We start from the raw sequence: 25,478 nt of genomic DNA on the forward strand, positions 1-25,478 counted from the left end.
TAATAAATTTAACATAATATTATTTATTAAAGAGAGCACACTATCAATTACAATAAGTTTAGTGTATTTATTAAAGGAGCACTTTTAAACAACTAGCGTCGTCAACTTAATTTAAACCAATCAGGATAAACGATGAATGATGGCACGACGAGTACTTGACGTGGGTACCATTTGGGAACCGGCCGGTGGCTTCCATAAGAGAAATTTCAGACCAAAGTCGTCAGTCCATCGGGCAGGAGGGCGTCCCACGCTGCGTTTGCCTGTTCGTGGTCTCCACTCGTCTACCCCAACGGTTATCGGTTCTTCGACAGATATGACCAGCCCACTGCGACTTCAGCTTGCATATTTTGACAGCTATGTCGGTAACCTTAGTCCTACGCTACATTACGCGCTTCAAAAAGCCGGATCTTAGAAGCTTAGAGCTTAGAAGCACGCCCTCTCGCACCAATTGACATACGCGCGAGTTTGAATGGGCTTTCACGCGCTTATAAATACGCTAATCTGAAACTGTTAGGAGCCTATCCAAGCAATTGTTTCATGAAAATCTATTCATCCGTAATCATTGAGGAACTCCCGAGATTGCGTTGTTCTATGTCCGTAGTGCGACAAATTTGTCACCATATTCCTTTTTTTACTTCGACTATTATAGTTAAGTATAATAAATTGAGAAGCCGTCTTACGTAATGTATTAGATGTAATTTTATTGTACATAAGGGCAGGACCCATATGGCGCTTGTGTGTGGGTGTCGCGTTTGTATCAATTTACTGGATTATTGCTCAACTTTGCACAATTTAACGCAACGTCGTCACGACGCCATCGCCGTTGCCACACTCTAGCTTGCGAAAAACTAAGTTTTGGAGCGAGTTACAACTCTATCTTGTCGCATTAAACGTAAACGTAGTTTTTTTTCTAAGCTAGAGTAATCCTATATGACTATACCATAATACACTAGCAACCGAAAATGCCGAAAAAGGTAAGTTTTCCCGCAAAATTACACGCTATAGGCGGGAACTAATAGACGTAACTTGTACGTTCACGAGACAGAAGGAAGTTTAATAAAAAAATCTGTGCTGGGGAAGTATTTTTTTCTCTCACGTACCTCATCTGTTGTGTTTCTGATGACTAGGCTTAACTTGGGTACAGGAAGGATATGTGGGCACTCCGAAGTGGACTTTATGGCTACCATAGATTAACAATATAAGAATAAGATGGTATTTCACATAGAAAAACAAAGCAAAACTGTTCACATTTTGTTTTCTGTCAAACCGCTTTAAGTTCAACCTACGATTACGACCATTGAATAAATGAATAAAGTTACAAATCTTCTAACCGTCTGTCTGTCTGTCTGTCTGTCTGTCTGTCTGTCTGTCTGTCTGTCTGTCTGTTACGCTTTCACGCCAAAACTACTGAACGGATTTGAATGAAATTTGGTATACATACGGTCTAGACCCTGAGAAAGAACATAGGCTACTTTTTATCCCGGAATTCCCACGGGAAAACTTTTTAAGGCGAAGCGAAGCGCGCGGGAACAGCTAGTTCTAAATAAGAACTAGCTAAGTGGTAGAAGTGGGGTATTATTTGTCGAGACATTTCTTTTACACCGAGACTCCATGTAGTTCGTAATAGAATATCGTTGATACCTACTTACATAAATATTTGTGATCAAAGTCAGATTATTGCTCAATAATGTCAGGTAGGTTCTACCTATTCTGGCCTAATCTCGTATTGCAAAGTAACGTTTGTATGGGTATATTGATATTGATCTCCCATCGAGTTCACTTATAAAATTCCATCCTGTATAGGATAGAAAAGTGTGAATCTGGAGTTTCCGCTTACAGCTAAAGTTTTCCAATACCTCAAGATCGGTGTAACTGCGAAGTTTTGCCGTTTTTATTTATTAGTAGTGGATCCCTAGCGATGTTTCAGCTGTAGTAATACCCTATAGTATATATAATATGTGGTTTATACCCTATTCTAAGGGGCGGTGGTAGCTCAGTCGGGTAAGCGCCCGCTTCTCACGCAAGAGATGCGGGTTCGATCCCGGCGCTGGCATGTACCAATGAGTTATTTTAACTTAAGTACAATGTATACCATCGCTCTTACGGTGAAGGAAAACATCGTGAGGAAACCTGCATATCTAGATTTAGCACATCTAGATATGTGAACCCACCAACCCGCAGTGGACCAGCGTGGTGGGAAATGGTCCAAGCTTAGGAAGGAAGTTTAGACCTTGGGGATATGCACAAAGGTTCCATTCGAGAGAGCCAGGTGCAGGTACTGACACCCCCACAGAGAATAGAATAGAATAGAATAGAATACCCTATTCTGACTTACTAGAAGGTTCCTAAGGTAATCGTGAGATTAGGAATTCTTACATAAATGATTATTGTATGGCTATTTCATATTTGCAAAGTTCGCGTGGTCTAAGTCTACCTACCTACGCAAAGATAGTAAGTATGTCGATAAAAGGTGGATACCATCTGAATCTGACCTTTCTAGAAAGTTCCTGAAACACTTATTTTATCTTTGTCAAATATTACCACACCAATATAACTAAGTAGTTAACCGACTTCGAAAAATGGAGGAGAATCTCAATCTGCCTGTATTTTGTTTTTTTTTTTTATGACGAGATTCATATCTTCATCATCAGTCTTGTTGTCGACAAGAACCCAAAATAAGCGCACACTGCCCTAGGGCCCTATCGCGATGTCAAAACGAAGTTATTTGTGTCAAATTCAACACATTTTGAATCCGAAAATGATTGTCAAAACAAGTTCGCGATAGGTCCACTGACTCCACCTACTATCTCAAATATTCAGGTCATTGATTTAATAGACATAACTTATTTATACCCGTCGCGCATATGAAATTACTGAGGTTATCAGCTGCTGGCCAGGTTATCGCGAAGTCAATTGGTATATTTCGCATATACAGGGTGTTGCAAAAATGACTATACTAAGCCGAAAAGGAGTCCTGAAAAACTTTTGTTTGACGGTCGAATGGCGTAGTGGTTAGTGGCCCTGACTGCTATGCCGAAGGTCCCGGGTTCGATTCCCGGCTGGGGCAGATATTTGTTTAAAGTCAGATATTTGTACTCGGGTCTTGGGTGTTGATATTTATATTTAGTATCTATCTATCTATGTATTTGTGTATATATTATATATCAGCTGTCCGACACCCATAACACAGGTTCTGCCTAGCTTAGGGTCGGATGGCCGTGTGTGAGATGTCCCCACATATTTATTTATTATTATTATTATTTATTTATTTTGTCCTTTGAAACCTCTCATTGAACCTTTGAAAATTCTCATTTTTTTCTTTTTCAAAAAGAAATTTTGTTGGTCACGTACTTTTTAATATGGAGAATGAATGATTTTTCTCGAGAATTTGAAAACTGGAACAACAAAATTTGCTTAGAATTACCCCCTGAGCAACCTCTTTCGGCTTAGTATACCACTTATGCAACACCATGTGTATGGCAATACTGTTGATAAAGTTAATTAAAAAGTAGATTATTTGGTATGTTTATAAATTCGTTTCGTCGTAAAGTCATGCGCGCGCAGCACCGCTCGAAACAACTGTTTATAGTGGCAAAGAGTATCGGAGAGTTAGTGCTGCAGATGTGACACACCATCTGTGCCAAAATCAGACGATATCTGCTGATTCTGTTGAACTTCGAACGTTTGTGAACTAGTTTTAACAGTCACAAAGTAACGTTTTTTTATACGAGAACCACGTTAAATCTGTACATAGCAATAGCCTTCAGTCAAACCAAAAAAATATATTGTACAACATACGAGAACATATAATAGGTAGGTATTTTGTAACGGTTTTACCTCATTTACATTATTTTTTAAATGTTGTTTAGTGTGTTGAATAGTGTAGTAAAATAATTATACAGCCAATGGCTATAAAAATAAATTGGTTAACCTACGAAATATACCTACATTCATAATATGGAATTGAATTAATCACCCAATTAAAATGCAATTATAATGTTCTGGAATGTCCATTTTATCACTTATCCTAAACTCCATTGTTTAGCTAAACGACATTATTAGAATGATGTTAATAATACGTAGTTTCAAATGGTGTGTGTTTTTGATACTTGGTAATTACTAAGCACCTAAGTATTTATCAAAAAAACACTTGAAAGGAATGTCTCACCCGCGTTAAGATAATACGTTCAAAAACAAGTTATTCTTTGGCGGCCCATTCACGCTAGCTGACCCGGCACCCGGCAGCCAGCTCTGTGTACGGTAGAAACGCATGGCGTCTTAACCGGGACAGACGCTTACCTCATTTTCATTTAATTTACTTTTTATTTCGTCCGCAACTTTTCAAACACGCCCAAGAAAAAACGCGGCAATAAAACTTTAAATTTCCGAACGTTTCTCCTGGCTCTACAGAGGGGAATCCTTGTCATATCAATTTAAAAAATAACTTTAAGGTGCTTCTTTGTCCGCCTTCTTACGTGTTTACTAAATTTAAACTTTTCTAGTTAATCCTAATTAGTGGATTACGATATAATTGTGGTTTCAAGTGATATTTTTGGTAGTGTGTCAGTAGTTTTTGTACAAAATGAATGGTGTTGTGGTGGATTCTGAACGTGTGAAGGAAACGGCGGGAACTCTTGAGAGGTGAGTGGTCTTCTGTGTAGTTTCGTATAGCAAACAGGTTGTTTAAATATTTATTAACTAATTTAGAAATGAATGAATATTGAAATAGCCTTTAAATTTTATGCAATTTCTATGATTAAACTTTTAAAGTTGAGTAGGCAGGTAGTTTATTTTTACTTTATTTAATTATTATTATAAATTATTCTTTATTGCACATAAAACATAAATACAAATGCAAATTTAAGGCTAGTAGCATTCTCTACCAGTTAACCTTTGGTGATGTGAGAAAGTGATTGTTAGTTCGATAGGCTGAGACAATAAACGTATAATCAAAATCGAGACACATAGATATACCTCCATATCCATAATAACTATAAATCATTAAAATTTGGTGAAATGGTGCTGAGGTCTGGGGCCCTATCGCGTAGAGAAGTTACATTTACGAAGTAGGTAATTATTCGATACAATTTGAATAGGTAAATCGTTGTCATAACACGTTTGCGATAGGTTAACTGGTAGAGAATGCTATTAGCATTAAGTCCACCTGAATGTACGGTGGCCTGCGCCTAAAAGTATACAGGCGGAGTTTTTAAAATAGCTCCCTGATGAGGAAGGGACCAGCTACATCTGTTATAAATCCGGGGACGTGTTGCGAGTGATGTGTGTAGCAGTGGTGTTTATGTGGATGTGCTTGAGCAGCACGTGAGCTTGAGATCGCTATTTTAAAAACTCCGCCTGTATACTTTTAGGCTCAGGCCACCGTACATATACTTTTGTAATTTTTGCAATAAAAGTATAAATAAATAGGAAGCCTCCGTAACAACATATCATCCCAGCAGTGCTCCCTGAATAGGAGGTATATGGCAAAGAAAATATCACAGTACTCAAACTGACGAAATTAAACGATTAGTAGAGACGTTTAATCCCTCTAACTAAGCTGGAACAAGGAATGTCATAAAGTTTATTTTACAGTTAAGTTAAAAGAGGAGTTAAAAGAAGTATAAATTAAAGGGGCCATTCTGAACAAGCTTTTTTCTACTACTTTTAGGATTAAATAAGTTCGTAAGTATAAACAAAGTTGACATTGAAATATATCCATGGACCGCTCGATACTAAGTCGAAACTTTCACCGAAACACGAATACTATTTATGTACTTATTGACACGCAACCGCGCCGATTATATCTTAATATCATTTTAATGGTACATGTTTATCGATTAGAATTCTTGTTCAAAACATACAGAAGCATACTTTCGCATATTAAGTAACAGTTTTTCACTAGAGGAATTGACCTAACCTAACCATGAACTTGAGTCATACTCAAAGACAATCCAGCCTATCATACAGAGCTACGTCCTAGTACCTACTGCTTAACTCAATGTTCTCGGGTGTGAAACTTACAGTAATAGTTAGTTTTACACCCGAGAAGTTAACTGCTAGGTTAAGCATAACTTAAGGATGGTATGCAGCGGAATTGTCGCTTAGCAACTGGGCCTAACTCATAGTAACCAAACTTAATATAATAATAATAATAATATGTGGGGACATCTCACACACGGCCATCCAACCCCAAGCTAGGCCGAACCTGTGTTATGGGTGTCGGACAGCTGATATATTTACACAAATATATAGATAGATAGATACTAATTATAAATATCAACAGCCAAGACCCGAGAACAAATATCTGTGTTTAAACAAATATCTGCCCCAGCCGGGAATCGAACCCGGGACCTTCGGCTCAGCAGTCAGGGTCACTAACCACTACGCCATTCGGCCGTCTGGAAATCAAGTTATCGTTACGTTAAAACTTTAACGTATAGTTCTGTTTCGTGTTAGTGCATTAATATCACACACCTACCTATATTTACTTCTACCTACATAAAGTAACTTTAACACGTTACATTAATTACCGAGGTTCAAATAGGTATGAACCTCGGTAATTAAAGAAAAAAATCCTTATTTTAAAAAGTTTTTAAACGTGAACCTATGAAGTAAGTTTTTCAATCAATTTACAAACTTTGAATGAACAAAAGAGTTCCACAGCTTTCTCTGTAAAAGTCTTGCTTTCAAACTTCAAGTAAAAGAGAATATTATTATTTCAAGAAAGGCGAAGACCACTCAAACCCCGCAAGTGAAAGTGAAAAAAGTCAATTATGAAAGCTTCGTTGACACGCACGTGTCAAGTAAAAGCTCGGAAAGCTCTCTCCAGTGTCGCGTAAAAAGCTTACAGATCTAATTGTAGCTGACATTTTCTGGTTTAAATTATTACTTAGTTTACGTTTTTTTATACAGGATGTTGCAATAAGGGTATGAATTTTTGAAACTCGTAAAACAAAAGTTTTTTAGAATAACCCCTTTTCGGCTTAGTATACCCTTTTTGCTACGTATTGGATTCATGAGCTACACCACATGTCAGAATTTTTTATTAACCTACATACAAGGTGTTAAATAAAAAAGATTATAAGAAGCAGAAACTGGTCAAGTGGTCATTCCGAATAAAAAACGGAAATCTGACACAGATTTGACCTTCAAAAGTTACCACATGAGTCTCTAGTTACAAAGCTTATTTATACTTTTCATTACAGAATTCCCATGAAAAATCCCTTTTAGCCGAAGCTTATTGGGAAAAGCTGTTATTTTGAATAATATTTTCATTTGCCCAGGATTTATTTATGTTGCGTTTTATGCGTATTACAAAAATAATACGCATAAATATTATTACATAACATATATAACAACGTTGCGGCTTGACAGTGTATTCAATTTATTATGATAAGGAATGGGGATATGTACTAACTTTTTGAAACGTATATATTATTATTTTGCTTGTACTTACTTTAGGGCACTGGCGACTCATTAAAAACAAAATGTTTGGCTTTTTCCTTGTTTTTTATACAACTTGAACTTTTACCCGACTGCCGAAGGAGGAGGGTAATGTTTGTCGATTGTATGTTTGTATGTATGTATGTATGTATGTATGTACCTATGTATGTTTGTCTGTTTCTTTGTTTCCTCCTGTAGCCTAAACGGCTTGATAGATTTTAATGTATGAGGTATCGTTAGAAGCGTATTGATTGCGCGATGGTTATAGGCTATGTGACGTTACATTAAAATGTACATAGCGCCCTCTAGAGGACATAAAGTGATGATCGAATAAATAGGTAATATTTTTCCAACTATGCCGTGTGGGGTATCAAATGAAAGGAATCTTGATTAGCACATTACAAAAATATGGATATTGTAGGTAAATATTTAAATCACAACACCAAAATTATTGAAATAAAAAATGTTCATAAACTAAAACTACTGACATAAAATTTCATAAAATAAAAACAACTAAAAAGTTATTAATAAAAAAATATAATTATAAACAAACAAAAAACCCGACTGCACGCTAAAAAGATGAAAACAAGCCCCAATGTTAATGGAAAGTATCGCAGGCGGGGACCGGACGGTATATAAGTACAAAAGTTACGAATTTAAGGTTCAAATAGTTATACTTAAATTAAAGTTTAAATTATTGGTTTTAGTTTTACATAAGTACCTAGTTAAGTAAAATTTATTACTAACCAACAGTTTCCATATAAAGCTCAGGTTCATATAATTTTGGATAACTTGTTCTGAAAACGATTTTCTGATTCAAAATGTATTGAATTTGACACTAATAACTTTGTAAATGTAACTTCATTTTGACTTTGCGATAACGCCTCAGACTAATAACCTAATTTCTGATGGAATCCCTCAGAAACTGTACAGTTGCAATAATACTGCTGCTAGAATCAAAAAATGGCGCTATTTTAAAATTTATTTACCACATTTTTGTTGTTGTTTTGCATAATTTCTGCAATCAAGGTTAAATCAACTGAATGTGACCTCCTTTCAATTGTTTACAAATAATAGTAATGAGTAATGACGTTCGAATATTGTAAATAGCATAATCTGTCTTTTATTTGCTTAACTGTGCGAAGTATGGGTATTTTTATTGTATATGTCGCAGGCAACTGGTTTAATCTCCTGTTTGATTGAACCACTAGCCCGTTCATTGGATGGCGCTATTCAGTTGTATGACTAAAGGACAACTCGTCAAGTCGTTGATTGTAACGTTCGACGTCTTGACTGAACGTCATTCAGCGAAGTCGTTGAATGGGATATAGTATAGCAACTTTGTAATGTCTGGTTAGGGTGAACATCACCAGACAAGAGTCAACAAAAAGACTATGTTACAAAGCTCTTATCTCACAAATTAACTAAACAATAACAATAAACGTACCTTCATATTGTTGTTCATAATTATCCAGTTTCGCCACTTTTTTTCTTTGAAACTATCCACTATTTAATCACAAATAACGCACTTTAAAGCTAATTTATTTGCAAAAAACTAACAATATAGGTGCTTTTTGTGTCAGCTGTTAGCTGTTAGACGCCATATTTGTTTTATTCACCACCTGACTGATTTTAAGTCAGCTAACTAGTTGGACGTTTTGTGACGCTTGTACAATCAACGTTCGGCCTAGTCATACAACTGAACAGCGCCATCCAATGAACGGGCTAGTGGTTCAATCAAACAGGAGATTAAACCAGTTGCCTGCGACATATACATTGAACGATAATTGTCTGTTTGATACTTCGATACAGTCATTATTTAAATTTTAATTATTAACTGCCAGTTTCTATATCTCTATCTATCCATAACTGGTAGTTACTTTCATACGATTTTGACATAATCAAAAGTAACAATCTGTCAAAATCGTATGAAAGTAACTACCAGTTATAGATAGATAGAGTTATAGAAACTGGCAGTTAACAGTGTGAAAACTATAATATACTAACGATATTGGCGCGACTATTTTTCAAAATATCATAGTTGTGCCTCCTAAAATATTTGTACTCTACCAACTGCATTGCATGTTCGTATTGTACCTAATAATACATTCCCGGACACACACAATAAGATACAAAAAAAGGTTCTACTCACAATATGCTCACAAGAAACGACCCCAATTTTTTCAAAGATTTTAACATAAAATTGGAACAAAATATTATTGTTTTTAGTTGGTAATATCCAGATGCTCTGTTAAATGTACTTACTTAATTTTTTCAGAAGACGTCATTAAGCTAGCCTTTTCCGTTTAGAAGTAATTTGGTGCTTTTCTCGATGGAACCTTTTCGTGTAGTAATTTTATTTCCAAAATGCCGCAGAGCTCTGGAGGGTTACTCTATACTAATGAAAAACGAACGAACGAGAGCTGTGTCATATTGGGCAAGTTTAATACAACGAGATAGAGTCATGAAACTTAATTTTTCGTCATATAGAGTGACCCCCTCAGTTATTTAACGGCTGCGTTGCCGTTCCAGGACACACGTTTCAAAATACGCTTACATTTCCAGGAATATGAAAGCGTAAAATTGAAATTTTAGGCATTTTTGTTCTTCAACAGATTTTGGTTACGTGCATTTATTTTTCATCCTCCCGTAAATTGAAATCTGCATATAAAGTTACGAAGAATGCAAACAAGCTGAAAAGCGGTGACTGAAGTCATGTCGTTCTACAACTTAGGAAATTCTCAAAAAAAGATTGTCATTCTCGTTGCAAATTGGCCAGAATTATCTCCTCAGTTACATAAGTTTTTGCAACAGCCTATACTTCTCTCTCCCATCCTTCTATAGTCCACTCTAGTAGGCCTCTCCTAACGATCGCCACCCCAAACGGTCACCCGCCATCTGCATCCAGCGGCTTCCCGCTACCTTCCGCAGATCATCAGACCAACGGGTTGGGGGGCGATCGACACGCCGCCGTTTGCCGACACGGGGTCTCCACTCCAGAACATTTCTACTCTTATACCTACTAATTAATTATTTAACAATATTCCAATCCATTTTTTAACACAGACCTTTTCACGCTATGATACAATACAATAGAAGAGAACAAAGCAATTTTCTAGTATCGGTTTTCATTTTCGAATTGGAATGAAATCGTCCGGGACGTACACGGGTTTTAATTAATCCAACCGAGCTATGTCTATGTCGTTTTTGAACGAAATCTAATCTAGTTTCTGTCTTACAACTTGTAGTGGTATCATCATCATCATCAGCCTATAGCAGTCCACTGCTGGACGTAGGCCTCTCCCAAATCACGCCACTGGATGCGATCTTTAGCTTTCCGCAGTAATGGTATGTCAAGAGTATAACTACAGCCGGTACTAAAGGTAAGAGTCCATCTATTGGCATCGTACGCAGCGGACGCATCGCATTCAGTATTATTTGTATAGAGACTCAATGATTTATTTGGAATTTAAGTACAATGTATAGCATCGTTCTTACGGTGAAGGAAAGCATCGTGAGGAAACCTGCACATCTGGATTCTAGGATATTCCTACTCACTCAAAAACGGCGATACAGCTCGCGACCTATCACGTGAGTATAAAATATGTACAGCGAAAATCGGAAAAACTAGCAAGCGAGTCACCTCTGGCTACCCCTTAGAGTGCTTAGAGGATTACAGTCGTGCGCATATCTTGTATATCTTGTAAACAATGTTATTGAAGTATACTATACATGAAGAATAAGGTATTAATATAATGAAAATAGTTCTATAACAATTAGGTATTAATATAATGAAAATAATTATATACCTACATTTATCTATCTATAATGTCGATCCATTTACCGTAACACGTTAAATTAATTAAAGAAAATCTAACACCTACCTACTTTAGAAAACCTAAGAGCGCTAAAATGTCTGCATTGTAAAAGCTTCCTTCAAAACTTTCAAAAGGAACTTTATTGCAAAGTGCCACTTCTTTAGAGACTCTTAGTAGATGCAATTTTAACATTGTTGAAATGGATCTCAAAGTCTCTGATGTTAAAGCAATTTGGATGAGATTCTAAAGCTGTATTGTTGAAGACTGAATATAAAGCTGTGTCCACGGCATGGAGCTTTAATAAGGGTGAGACGGTCCACCAGAACGGAGCGGACTAGCGGAGCAATGAAAAAGTTCCACTGGTCACAAAGTTTTTTTTTTAATATTTAATTTTGTATTTGATCAAAATATTTACCTAAATACATTTGAATATTGCATATGGGGCGTCATTAAGCTAGTCTTTTCCATTCAGAAGTAATATGATGCTATTTTCCCTGGAACGTTTTCATTGCTCGTGAGAGTGTTTTTTTCATACAAAAATCGTACACTAGAGTGTTAATTTAGAGATTATAATATTATATTTTTAATACTTTTATAATTATACAGTATGATGCAAAAAAATAAACATAAATGTGTGCAAGGAGAAAGAAGCACTGTAAATTTTTCATACATTTAAATAAACAAACCAAGTGGAATAAATCTTGAAAGAATTTCTCACCAGCGGGAAAACACTGCATTATTTATCGAATTGTACCTATTTGTGAATAAATTCGTTCCGCAGACAAAAGGAGCGAAGGAAATTTCGAATAAATTAAATTTATGTTTTCTAATGTTTACTTCCCTCTGCTATTTGGAATATTTTACATTTCTAAATTATCTTCAAAGATGCACGATGCAATCCTAACTTAATATAATAAATGCGAAAGTAACTGTGTATGTCTGTCTGTCTGTTACACTTTCATGCCAAAACTACTGAACGAACTTGAATGAAATTTGGTATACATGTGATCTAGACCCGAAGTAAGAACATAGGCTACTTTTTATCCCGTAATTCCCACAAGAAAACTTTTTAAGGCGAAGCGAAGCTCGCGGGAACACCTAGTTCTACAAACTACTACTAACATTGCATAGGAACTAGCGGTTCCTATGCGGTGTATTATGATAATTCGATCAGTGATCAACACAAAAACGAGTCATTGTACCCAACATCTTTTATTAACATTGCCCACAGACCTGTATTTGAGTAGACAACGCAAGTGCATGTACTTCGCGTGTAAAAAGGGAGTGAAATTATCTTCCTTTAGCGAAGTGTCATTAGGGACGTTCCTAAACTATAGTGCCACAATCTTATCTGTTCCGGTGGTCAAAATGTGCAACTAACGAGACGTCATTGTCAAACATCATTTCATACTCTGTGCGTTATTTGAGTTGTCAATTTCTGCGAAGAGGCTGTCGCTACGTTATTTAATTTGTTTTGTGATTTTCTGGGTGAAATAATGCAATAAGCGCTGTAATGTGATGCAAGAAAAGTAGTACTATATATATTGGCTTTTATGCAGGAAGAATAACATATTCAGGCGCCTTTAATTCCGTTTGAAAAATTGGAAGAACGAGTTGCAGCGGCTACAGGTTAGTGTTGCCAAATATGACGAATAATTTTACCCATATACTCCATGTAATTTTATTAAATATTTTCCCGAGAACGGAGAGGCCCGTGCCCCAGCAGTGGGGACGGGATGGGTCGTGAATAGTCGTGATACTCGTGATGAAAAGTATATAATCTTTATTTTTCTTTGATTACAGGTGTGAGGACATGACATGATACTTTAAATCTTATGCAGTATACCAAGAATTTCTCGCACCTGCAGCGATTTTAGACGAAATAATGATGATTTATGACATGTCATTGTTTTCCCAACCTATCAAGACTTGGCTGAAAGAAATTGCTTTTTGGCAATTAGCCTTTGGAAGGAGACCCGTGCCCTAGCAGTGGGGACGTGATGCGTCGTGATGATGATGATGATGAATTAACCTTTGCACACTGTCTGAATTTCTTTTAATTGTATGCTCTTGTTTCTATTTACTTTAAAAATGTTAAATAAAGTGTTCAAAAATAATAATTAATAGTTTTTTTTAAGTCGTATCTCGTTATTCCCACGACCCACATATATTACCTATACCATTGTAATCTAGATTTAATCTCCTATATCAGAACATAATCAGAACTAATTTTATTTCTGTTCGCCGTGGACAAATTTTCTATACAACAAATGTCGTTTGATATATTATATCCTCTTTCATTTACTATCGACCCTATATTTTGTTTTATCTATACTTATGAATGTACCTAATTATAACAATAGGTAATAGCAGAAATGCATTGTCGTTTAAACCAGAAATAGGCAAAATTTAATCGATGGCATCACTGGATTCGATCACAGCGAAGTCGCCACCGGAACAGATAAGATTGTGGCACTATAAATCGTTCAAGTGACGTCACTGACGTGACAGTAGGTATAAAAATAATGGCACGCTTGGTTTCTATACAAGGAATGAGACAAGCGTTGTCTATTCAAATACAGGTCTGTGACATTGCCTAAAACGAATCATGAAAAAAGTTGGTATAAATAAATAATAATATTATCATTTAACTTTCATCAGTGTACTGAGACACTAATGAAAGTTAACCCTGAACACTTTATTAGAGATCACTTTAAAGCCTTATGCCGCAGCCCCTTTGCCTATTTCTTTTTTATTATCTCAACCCTTTTCATTGAAATAAAACTAAAAGCCTACCTTTAAAAATAACTTGGTACGGTTACAAGTCTTCAAAGCAAAGGCTACCTTCTTAAATCGGCCGGGTTATTCTGAAAGGTATTTCTGAAGAAGTGAAGTGTTCTTAATTTAGCGCCTAAATATAAACCTGTGTTTACAAATTCGATACCGCTTTGACCGTGACTGTTTTGTTTATTCCCATGTTGTTGGGTTTAAGATTGATGGCTTAGGATTTAAAATGTGTGCCTAGGTCAAGATTCTTCAATTACGTATATCTTGTGTGTAACTATTTTTTTTTATTGGACTACATAGGTACATACCTACTTCTCTTAATTTAACTTCTCTTAGCTTGGCGATCAATTTATTTTTCAGTTGCACGTAGGTAGGTTCGGTCTAAAATAGACATACCACTAAAAAAACAAGACAATAAACCTATTTTTTGTACCTTTTCAATCTAACAAACCGCCAATGTTTGAATTCATAAAAGGCAGTTTGTGAGTTTGACAAAGCACAAAAGTCCGAGCCACGAAGCCTATTACATACCTACATACTCTACCACATGTCTACAAAAACACCCAGAATGCCTTTCGCCTATAGACCACGTTGTTGTTAATGACGGCAATCGTAAAAACCAATTAGCAGTGTTGGGGAGGGGTAAGGGAGGGGTATGGGAGGGGTAAGGGGGGTAGGGGGGGGAAGCCATGCGGCGCCGGATCACGACCGTCGCTTGTTGGACAAATTGGTGAATTTCCGTACATGGTCAAGGTTGCTGGTGGTGCGGGGTACAGGAGTATAGCCTTAGATTTAATCATAGTAGAGGTATAAAAATATAAAGTGATAAAAATACGAACAATGATGTCGATTCTGTTCAATTCGTTGTTTACAGTTTGATTCTTTGAGTGTTTTCCGTATCGCATTTTTCACTGGCGTAAATTAAATTTTGTTTGTCTTTAGAATCAACATCAATATGGTTTGCCACATATAAAAACAAAGCAAAAAAATGTTGGCAAGCAGCAGTTTCAGCCACCGAAAAGCTGAAAGTTGTGACTTTTTTTGTCTATGGCTCTCAGGAGGTTAAGTTCAACTTAATGTAGCCGTTGAATAAAGTCACAAATCTTCTAACCAAACCGAATTATTTCCAAATAAGAGATCAGTGGTAGAAGTAGGGTGTTGTTTGCCGAAAAAACACACACACACACGCACTCACGCCTTGTACTAATGTACTCCCTTGCGGGGTAGGCAGAGGTGCATTGCTGCACCCACTTTTCGCCAGAGTGTTATGTTAGTCCCAATGTAATAGGGGGCGGGCCTATTGCCATTTTACGGGCACATCCAAGACCCGAGAACAAATATCTGTGTTTAAACAAATATCTGCCCCAGCCGGGAATCGAACCCGGGACCATCGGCTCAGTAGTCAGGGTCACTAACCACTACGCCATTCGGTCGTCCGAATTCGGTTTGCCGAGATGTTTCTTTTTCACTGACACTCCATCTTGTTCGTAATATAAGATAAAGATAAAGATAAAATACTCTTTATTGTACACAAACAGAAACAGTTTCTGAAAAGAGAAGGAATAGTACAATCGGCGGCCTTATTACCAAAAGTAATCTCTTCCAGACAACCACATAGATAGGAAATAGACAATATGAAGATGGGTAACTTGTGAATACAAGTAATGTATCGTTGTGTACAAGCTATACACAGTTGCGTACGATGGGATTTACCAGGCGTAGGGTTTTCCATGACCTTACGCCACATAAAATTATTAAACAACGTGTTCATAATTATTTGTAGGTATTGTGGAATTGTTATGGCATGTGACATTTTTTTAAATCTCAATCAGTTACAAAGTTTACTGTAGGTAAGGTATTTGTTATATTTTCACCGTACATAATCATTTTACATTATCCTAATCCTAACTAATATTATAAATGCGAAAGTAACTGTGTCTGTCTGTCTGTCTGCTACTCTTTCACGCCCAAACTACTGAACGGATTTGAATGAAATTTGGTATACATATGTTCTAGGCCCTGGGAAAGAACATAGGCTACTTTTTATCCCGGAATTTCCTCGGGAAAACTTTTCAATGTGAAGCGAACATCTAACACCAGTGTATAATATTTTTTTGTGATATCGGGAGTCATACTTCTTTACTTTGTTTTAGTGGGTGTCGAAAGGTACGCGTAGCTTTAATACATCTGTCACTGCTAAGCAGTTTAGTATCAAATTACTGACAATTATATGTTTTCCTCTGACCAATGAACGTAGAAATGTTCTTGTATATGTTACTGTAAAAGCCCGAACAACGGTAAATCCTAGGATTTACCAGTAAATCTTAGGATTTACCAACATGAGTTGGTAAGGATGTAAGGAATGTAAGGATTTGTGAAAATGGCTAATTTTTTTCGGGCTTTTACCATTAGAATTTGGTAAATGCTAGGTTTTACCACTGACACCTAGTAAAAGTTGGTTTTGGGAATAAAACAAGGATTAATTATTACCTATTCATTTATTTCAATCAAAAACTTAAATAATTTTTAGATTATTGGAAAATAACTTTATTTTCACTCATTCACTGAACGATATTTTAAACACGGAAACCGGAAGTAAAATAATTTTCTCGTATTATTATTGTTGACGTCGAGTAAAGTAGATTGCAATAATAAATATTTCTTAAGTTCGGTTAGTTATACTCGTAAGTTATCATCATCATCACGACTCATTACGTCCCCACTGCTGGGGCACGGGTCTCCTTCCAATGAAAGAAGGGTTTCGATCTAGTCCACCACGCTGGCCTAGTGCGGGTTGGTGGACCCCAACACAAGCAAGCTTGTGCTGAGCGAGTTGTCGGGTAAGTGGGCAACCCGACTGTCAGACGTTTTCAAGCCGCCCGAAGGCCTCTGACTAGGCTTAACGACTGCTGCCGAAGCAGCAACCGGGACCCACGGCTTAACGTGCCGTCCGAAGCACGAAAGCATCCAGAAAAGAACCACTTGAAATCGGTCACCCATCCAATGGCTGACCATGCTGGTTGTTGCTAAACCTTAGTGATCAGTTACGATCACTGAAGCCCGCTCGACTACGGACGCTTTGTTCGACTACGGAGGTTATAAGTTATAACCTGGCTTTTTCAACATTTACCGTGCCTTAATGTAAATCCTAAGATTTACCAAGTGAATAGTGGTAAAAGTGCGAATCGCAAAATCTTTCGGGCTTTTACCATTAAGAGTTGGTAAATCTTAGGTTTTACGCGTAAATCTTAGGATTTACCGTTGTTCGGGCTTTTACAGTAACATATACATAACTTCTACAACTAAGCTATTATTTTGAATTACACTCACGTGCAATGAAAAAGTTCCACGTTTTTTATTACTTGTGAGTGTAGTTCGGGTAGAAGATATGTGACTTTATTCATGGCTGTCATTAGGTTGCACTAAAACGCTTTGATAGTGAACAAAATGCGGGCAAAAGTGAACAAAAGACAAAACGTCTTTGTTTTTACCCGACTACGGCGAAGCGAAAAGGATGGTTATGATTTTGACCGGTATGTATGTATACATGTATGTATGTATACGATGTGACGCACCATATTGAGTATATATCGTTAATCTAAGTTATTAGGTCAGTCAGGACTGTCAGGAAAGCTCCTTTCCACGCAATAGTTTTTAAAAACACGCGGATACTCAATAATTATGCATACTTCTCCACAGAATTATTATTTATTTAATGCTCATGATAGTTTGTATTACATATAGTATAAATAAAGTTGTATCATTAATTACATTTGTCATTCCCTTAATTATTATGTAATAAAAACCGGTTGAACATAGGAAAATAACAACTTTTTGCGGTGCGATTAAGAATCAAACTTTTTTCTTTTTTCTTTAAACGTGATAGTTTTTTTTCTTTAACACGTGTAGGCTAAAATTATTGTTTTACATAATTCAAGTATGTAGGTTTAGCTTATCAAATAGGTTAAACTTACATAATTATATTGAACTAGCTGTTCCCGCGCGCTTCGCTTCGCCTTAAAAAGTTTTCCCGTGGGAATTCCGGGATAAAAAGTAGCCTATCTCCTTTCCGAGGGTCTAGACCGTATGTATACCAAATTTCATTCAAATCCGTTCAGTAGTTTTGGCGTGAAAGAGTAACAGACAGACACAGTTACTATCGCATTTATAATATTATATAATATATTATTATAATAGTTAGGATTGGATTAAGTTATATAGTATAATAAGCAGTCGTATTGTATTAAAAGCTTGAATGAATAAATGAATTCTATTACATTCTATAATGATAGTTGTAGCGACTATTCTTTTTTATTGTCCCTTACAAAGTCTAGCCCAAGAACACGGAGAGAAGAGGATTAGGTGTTTAGTTATTTACTTAGCATGTACGTTATAACCAGTCGGACGTGTTTCAGGGAACGTTCGCAGCAATTTACATAAACCATTCGCCCGGCTGAGCAAACAGGAGGGTTACACTACAGTGTGTTGTTTTCCGGACCCGACAAACTTTAAGGGTGGATTCTACGAGTAATTTCATCGAGAAAAAACCCCCATATGTGGGGGTCTAAGTAACTTAAATGAGATTAGCTTTAATCCGCAAAAAGTCAATAAAAATATCCACTAAACTATCCAATAAAAATAACCACAACTGCTTAAAAGTTACATAAAAAAAAGTTCTTTAGCAACTTTAAAATAGCCGCCATTTCTAGGATATTGAGATTTGACCCTACATAATGGGGTTTTTTTTTCTCGATGAAATTACTCGTAGAATCCACCCTTAAAGTTTGTCGGGTCCGAAAAACAACACACTCTATACTGACGAAAAACGAACGAACGAAAGCTGTCGTGCAATCGCCACAGCTGATAATAATAAATAATAATAATAATAATATGTGGGGACATCTCACACACGGCCATCCAACCCCAAGCTAGGTAGAACCTGTGTTATGGGTGTCGGACAGCTGATATATCTACACAAATACATAGATAGATAGATACTAAATATAAATATCAACACCCAAGACCCGAGAACAAATATCTGTGTTTAAACAAATATCTGCCCCAGCCGGGAATCGAACCCGGGACCTTCGGCTCAGTAGTCAGGGTCACTAACCACTACGCCATTCGGTTCGTCAAAATACATTGATAAATATGTTGATACAACGAGATAGAGTCTGCAGCTCTGAAACTTAGTTTTTCGTCATGTGGAGTGACCCCCAACGGCCGCGGTACCCCGAGGCTTGAGACACGGCACACATTATTATACATGGTACACATTATACATACGTAAAGGTACATACCAAAATGGAAAATACGTTTTGTTTTTCTTTGATTACCCTTGTTCCATTGCGTAAGTCAGCAAACTGTTGACCGACGACGCGACGTGGTTTTAATTATGAAATTCGTAATATTGTAGCTTAAATTTATCCTCTTGTTTGCTAGAATTTCTCATTTGAGACACAATTTAATAGTGCATTGTGAATGATGTGGTGCGGTCGGAACTGTGGTGTTTACAGTCGAGTAAGATAGAATAGATAGAATATTCTTTATTTGTACACACACACATAAAATAAACTTACAAAACTTAAATACTAACAAATATGTACAAAAATGGCGGTCTTATCGCTTAAAGCGATTTTTTCAAGACAACCTTAGGGTGGAAGGATATTTTGTTTATAGAGGGGTCAAGTGTACTAAAGAATTATAAAGGAAAAATTCAAATAATGATTTAGTTATTATATTATAAGTCCCTACAAACTAAATCTATAAACTTACATGTAATTATACTTATATACCTAAAATAAGGATATACATATATTTTATAATAGACTACATAGACCTACATAAATATAATAATCAGATTTAATAGGATATATACGTACCTAAGTCTGAAATAATATAATAAGAGCTCCAAAAACAAGACAACATATGCAGTTAAAGTAAGCATACGTAGTGGAGTGCAAAAGAAAGGTTACAATACTACACTCACGTGCAAAGAAACTTACAAAATGCAGATATACCAAATGGTCCCATTTTTTAAAAACATTTAATCGGAAATTGGATTTAAATATTTACGTTTTTAGTTGCTAATATTCTGATGCACCGTTGAAAAATGTACTTAAATATTTCAGAATGCGTCATTAAGTTAGTTTTTTTTCGTATAGAAGTACAGTGCCACAAACTTATCTGTTCCGGTGAGAGCTAACGTAAATGGCTAATATTTCTTCATTCTTTAAGATGTTAAGTTTTCCCGTAATGGTAATTTACTTTTGCGGTTTTAATAAACCCATCTAATCTATATCAATATATAATTTATTAGTAAATAATGAGATATGGACAAATTTAGTTAACTGTCACCGGAACAGATAAGTTTGTCGCACTCTAAAATGGTGATTTTCTCAATGGAACTTTTTCATTTCCCGTGAGTATATAATGATCATCTGCAATCTGAATATAACGACGATTTTATATACACTTTGCAAGTTGTTAAATATAATGTAAAAATAACTGCCCAATACACGGATTATAACCCAAATAAATGAATATATTTAACTAATGATGAACCTGCTGCAGCTTACTAAGGCTTAGCTTGGATTTTAGAATTAAAACGTTCTGTTTATTCTAAAGGGCTTATTGTATTTAAAGGGTGATACATTTTACTTTACACACTGGTTAGTGAAAAACTAGTCAACCTGATTAATCCTTACCGACGTAGCCGAATGCAGGAAATTTAGCTTGTAACGTAACATCATCATCAGCCCATAATCATCCACTGCTGGACATAGGCCTCTCCCAAGGAGCGCCACAACACTCGGTCCTCGGCCTTCCTCATCCAACCACTACCCGCCACCCGCCTAAGGTCGTCAGTCCAGCGGGCAGGAGGGCGTCCCACGCTGCGTTTGCCTGTTCGTGGTCTCCACTCGAGAACTCGTCTACCCCAACGGTTATCGGTTATTCGGCAGATATGACCAGCCCACTGCCACTTCAGCTTGCATATTTTGACAGCTATGTCGGTAACCTTAGTCCTCTGACGGATAACCTCACGTAACTGTAACGTAACATTCTGTTCTATTCTATTCTCTGTTAGGGGGTTAGTACCTGCACCTGGGTCTCTCGAATGGAACCGTTGTGCATATCCCCAAGGTCTAAACTGCCTTCCTAAGCTCGGACCATTTCCCACCACGCTGGTCCACTGCGGGTTGGTGGGTTCACATATCTAGATGTGCTAAATCTAGATATGCAGGTTTCTTCACGATGTTTTCCTTCACCGTAAGAGCGATGGTAGGCATAGAACCCATTGGTAAATGTCAGCGCCGGGATTCGAACCCGTATCTGACTGAGCTACCTCCGCTCCGTTGTAACGTAACATTAAAATGTATATTTTATTTATTTAAGTTAGTAAATACATATGTTTATACTCAAAGCCCTCGTCATATTGGCACCGTCCATATTTGCTCACGGATGGTACCTAGTATTTGATTAGCAAAGAGGCAACCCAGGCGTGCGTTTTACTAGGAATTCATAAAACTAACCGTACCATATAAATTTTAATGTTTTAATATAACGTTTATTTTGGTTGTACATTTTGCTTCATTAATAAATCTTAACTAAGTATATAATATATCCTTACTAATATTATAAATGCGAAAGTAACTGTGTCTGTCTGTCTGTCGGTCTGTTACTCTTTCACGCCAAAACTAATAAACGGATTTGAATGAAATTTGGTATACATACGGTCTAGACCGTGGGAAAGAACATAGGGCTACTTTTTATCCCGGAATTCCCACGGGGAAACTTTTTAAGGCAAAGCGAAGCGCGCGGGAACAGTTAGTGAAAAATAAATTGAGAGAAGACTATGAACAGGCAAACGTACAGTTCGGTCCAAACAACTTGATACTTCCTGAAATTGGCCGCGATTACACTTTTGTGCTTTGTCTAAATAATCAACTGTCAATCTTTGAAACAATTACAGTGCCACAAACTTATCTGTTCCGGTGACAGCTGACGTAAATGTGTAATATTTCTTCATTCTATAAGATTTTAAGTTTTCCAGCAGTGGTAATTTGCTCTTGTGGTTTCAGTAAACCCATCTAATCTATATCAATATGTAACTCATTAGTAAATAATGAGATTATGGATCAATTTAGTTCGCTCTCACTGGAACAGATAAGTTTGTCGCACTGTAATAGGCGGTTTTTTAGTTTGACACAGTACAAAAGTGCATTTGCCGCCAACTTCAGAACTATCAAGTTCTTTGAACCAAACCAGTTAGACCGACGACCTTAGACTAGCTGGTAGTATGAGGCTATATGAGGGAAGCAGATGAAAACTGGGAGAGTGCTACGTCCAGCAGTGAGCCATTACAGGCTTATGATCACGACCCATCACGTCACCACTGCTGGGGCACGGGTCTCCATCCAATGAAAACACACACACACGCACTTAACATAACATAAACATTTCTTTATTGCAACACAAATAGTACAATCTAATGTAGCCCTGGTTCCTAAACTAGGGTAACCTGTGTGTCAGGAACCAGTTCCTTCCATTTGGTGGATAATTCACATTGAGTTACAGTAGGTATAAACATTAAAAAATAAAATGACTTAACGTTATGTAGTTACTTATCAAAAATCTATAAACATATCACTTATTTATAAGAAATTCGAATGGCAGGTAGTAGTAAAATAAAATGGAACAGTTTCTTAAACAGTATGTGGTACAGTCAGGGCAAAAATTGCAATAGTTAAATATTCAACTGCTTATAGTGATAACTAGATAAACAAAATATATTAATTTGGTTAGTAAGAATAAAAGTGAATAGGTATACTTAACTAAGTGAAAAGTGCACTGAATATTTTAATTAGGTATAGATATAAATTTTGATTAAAATAAAAATACGAGCCATGTAGGTATTGTGTGTGAGATATGTGACGATCTGTTTAAACGATTTTAAACTTGTTAACTTTTTAAAGAATTGCAGCCAAATAATGCCTTTTGTTATTTATTTTATTACTTTTAAGAGATCTTCTGTAGTGTCGTAGTCGAACTTATTTAGCCACTCAATTATTTTGGTTTTAATTTGATAATTACTTAATTTCTTGGTTTTATATTTTAAATTTAGTTTATTATAGATGCGAGGTGAGGTGTAGGCATAGTGTCGTCTAGCAAAGACACTCTTGTAGTTTGGTACGGGGCAGTTATCTATTCGTTTAGTATTCAACGGTAGTGAAGGTACAGTTACGCGATGGTATCTCCTTAAACTCTGATATATAAATAGTTTACGCACACTGAGTACCTTGCACATGTCATATACCTTGGTAGTGGGATGCCTAAATGGTAAGAATAACATGACCTTCAGGACTACTCTTTGTGCTCTTTCCACTTCCAATAAATGAGTTTTGCACGCTCCACCCCAAGAACAAATACAATATGTAATAATGGACTGACCGAGAGCCTTATATGTCTCCAAGAGTAACTTGATTGACGCAACAAAGCGAAGTGTCTTAAAAACAAAAATAAGTTTTCGTAATCTTTTCGCAACGGCTTTTATATGTGGAACCCATTTTAGCCTGTCATCTATAATTACGCCCAGGTATTTGATCTCATTAACGCGGCTAAGCTTAGAGCATTGGCACTTATTTGGATCGCTTAGGTTAGTCGAGTTACAAGGGTAAGAGTGAATTGTTAAGCTGAAGTTATTAGGTGGCTTAGATGCGTTGGTTTTGCTGAAACATAAGTATTTTGTCTTCGAAGTGTTTAGAGAAAGAAGACTGTCTTCTAACCACGATGTTACCCTACGCAAACCATTTTCAGTGGTTTGTTGAAGACTTTCCCAGGATGGGCCATTAAATAACAGTACTGTATCATCCGCAAACATAGTAATTTCAGCACCTGAGATATCCAGTTCAGCTAGCTGATTTATATAAGCTAAAAAGAGAGTCGGTCCTAACGTGCTACCTTGTGGCACTCCGTAGGAACAAAATTCTTCATCACTCGAAGTGCCACCAAGGTGGACAAATTGTCTACGTTGATAGAGATAACTCCTGAACCAATCTTGTACTGGGCCTCTTAAACCAAGAGTTTCCAGACGTTTGAGCAGAATCGGTATTGATACAGTATCAAAAGCCTTTTGGAGATCTAGAAAGACACCGGTGCATTTCTTGCCTTTATCCAGGTGCTTTGTTATTTCAGTTGTTAATTTTAAGACTGCATCTTCAGTAGAACGACCTGATCTAAACCCATATTGGTTGGTTGATAGATATTTATTATCTTCTAAGTACAAAATTAGCCGTTTGTTTACTATCGTTTCTAAAATTTTAGATAAAGTTGATAGAAGTGATATGGGTCTATAGTTGCCAGGAGATAGTTTGTCACCAGCCTTAAAAATTGGAATAACTACGGCGAGTTTAAAATTTTCAGGGAATTTACCGTTGGCTAAGCTCAGATTACATAAATGTGCAATGGGACTCGCTAGTACATGGACGAGTGTTTTAATGAGCTGTGATGATATTTTATCCCATCCAGTGGAATTTTTAGATTTCATTGATGATATCACCCTTCGTACTTCATCTGGATCAGTAGGTGAGAAAAACATAGAGGTTTGAGGTGGATTAATTAAGGTAGTTTTATTGGCTAGTGAACTTTCATTTTTATTGATTTTATTAAGTGTTTCAGTCGCAAGGTCATGGCCGATTGAGGTAAAGTACTGATTTACGGTATTAAGAGAGTCTTTTTCTGTGGCTTTAATTGAAAGCAATTCAGTGGAGCAAGTTTTATCTTTGGCTAAATTACAAAGTTCTTTAACAATTTTCCAAGTTTCTTTTGAATTTCCGGTATTTTTTTCAAGTTCCTTTTGGTAGTATTTGCGCTTCAAGGTTTTTATTATTTTATTGCATGTATTCCTGTATATTAAATATTGTGTTTTAAGTTCTTCATTAGATTTGTTTTTCTTAATTTTTAAGTGTAATTTATCCCTTTTACGAATAGATTTTATTATCCCTATAGTTATCCATGGTTTTAAAGGTTTTTTTCTGTTAGCAATTTTTGTACAGGTGATATTTGAGTTTACGCTATTTTGAATGTTTGATATCAACGAATTCGCTACTTCATCAACAGAAGTATTATTATAGTAGTCAGTCCAGTTAATAGCTTTAAGTGATTCTTCAATATTTTTTATGTTCAATTTTATTTTTTCATGTCTAATGTCCGGTTTTTTATAGTTACTACTGTTTAAATGAAGAAGTACAGGACAATGATCTGTAATCTCATCAAAAACTACAGTTTTAGCTTGTTTGTTGGTTCGAAGCATAAAATGATCGAGACAGGCCTTGAGTCTGGTGGGCCTATTTATACCTTGTCTTAATCCATGGGAAGCCAACATAGTGACATAATCTTCGGCATGTCCTGACAAATTTTCCGGTAAAATAT

At 36.4% G+C, this 25,478-nt stretch overlaps 1 protein-coding gene and 1 long non-coding RNA gene across 2 annotated transcripts in view; both read left to right on the forward strand.

The window, feature by feature from the left end:
* LOC119693848 (calcium/calmodulin-dependent protein kinase kinase 1) overlaps nt 1-25,478 on the forward strand; it is a 181,936-nt gene that overhangs the window by 55,928 nt on the left and 100,530 nt on the right. The window lies entirely within an intron of this gene.
* LOC119693849 overlaps nt 3,901-25,478 on the forward strand; it is a 41,744-nt gene continuing 20,166 nt past the window's right edge. The window contains exon 1 of the long non-coding RNA XR_005254675.2: nt 3,901-4,641. This is a non-coding gene — a long non-coding RNA (uncharacterized LOC119693849). The remainder of the gene's footprint in view (nt 4,642-25,478) is intronic.

Source organism: Plutella xylostella, chromosome 16 (genome assembly GCF_932276165.1).
Source record: "Plutella xylostella chromosome 16, ilPluXylo3.1, whole genome shotgun sequence".
NCBI classification, from domain to species: domain Eukaryota; kingdom Metazoa; phylum Arthropoda; class Insecta; order Lepidoptera; family Plutellidae; genus Plutella; species Plutella xylostella.